Here is a 1306-nt window from a genome sequence, read left to right on the forward strand (position 1 = left end):
CCACGCCCAGCTAATTTTTGTATTTTTTAGTAGAGATGGGGTTTCACCACGGTCTGGATCTCTTGACCTCGTAATCCGCCCACCTCGGCCTTCCAAAGTGCTGGGATTACAGGCGTGAGCCACCCTGCCGGGCCTCAAGTATTTTTACGGTAGAAGTTGTAGCATGACCTGAAGCTTTACTTCAACCAGCAAATATGCTTTGTTTGCTCTGCCAAATTTATTTTAATTACATCACGTAAATTTAAGATTTACATAAGACTAGATAGATATCCAAGGCTTTGGAAAAAATGGCTTAAATCAAGCTCCTCTCAATTTAAAAAGATAAAAAGAGTGTGAGATTCTTCAAAACAAAATAAAACCAGCTGATGCAGACTTACTGCCAAAAGAGAAAAACACCGAAGCTAAAACCTATGGCTCGTGACTTCTGGAGTTCTTGAATTAACATATGTCAAAGTTTAAAGCTTGGTTAAAAATAAATGAATAATAAATAAATAAATGTCCAGATTAGTTAACCGGAACTCATCCTCTGCAGATGTGTATGTTCTTAGAGAGGGACACAGAAAACCGTTGTCAACTTTGATCATATTTTCATCCCAATTTGTCCTTAAGAGTCCCCAAGACAGCTTCTGTGGGAATCAGAGCTATCATGAAGCTATTTACATAAATTTATTATTGTCTTTATTATTTGTGTAGTCATATTACTACCACTCCAAAGAAGTCAACATCCTAATCCCCGGAACCTGTGAATATGCTAGTCTACACGGCAAAGAAGCTTGAAAGATGGAAGCGACATTGGTAACCTTTAGTTACTAATCCGACATTAAGTTTGAGAGATGATCTAGGATTATTCAGGTGGTTCCAACGAAATCAAATGGTCATTAAAAGTTGAAGAGGGGAATAGAGAGAGAGAGAGAGAGAGTGAGAGAGAGGGAGAGAGAGAGAACCAGACAGATGGCAGCATGAGAAACACAGCCTGAAGTTGCTGTTGAAAATGGAAGAAGAAGGGCAAGAGCCGAGAAATGTGGCTGGCCTCAAAAAACTGAAAAGAGGAACAAAACTGATTTTTCCAGAGCCCCTTAAAGAAACAGACTTGGCCGGGCGCGGTGGCTCAAGCCTGTAATCCCAGCACTTTGGGAGGCCGAGGCGGGTGGATCACGAGGTCAAGAGATCGAGACCATCCTGGTCAACAAGGTGAAACCCCGTCTCTACTAAAAATACAAAAACTTAGCTGGGCATGGTGGCGCGTGCCTGTAATCCCAGCTACTCAGGAGGCTGAGGCAGGAGAATTGCCTGAACCCAGGAGGCG

The sequence above is a fragment of the Cebus imitator genome, unplaced genomic scaffold (genome assembly GCF_001604975.1).
Source record: "Cebus imitator isolate Cc_AM_T3 unplaced genomic scaffold, Cebus_imitator-1.0 Scaffold167, whole genome shotgun sequence".
Classification (NCBI taxonomy): Eukaryota; Metazoa; Chordata; class Mammalia; order Primates; family Cebidae; genus Cebus; species Cebus imitator.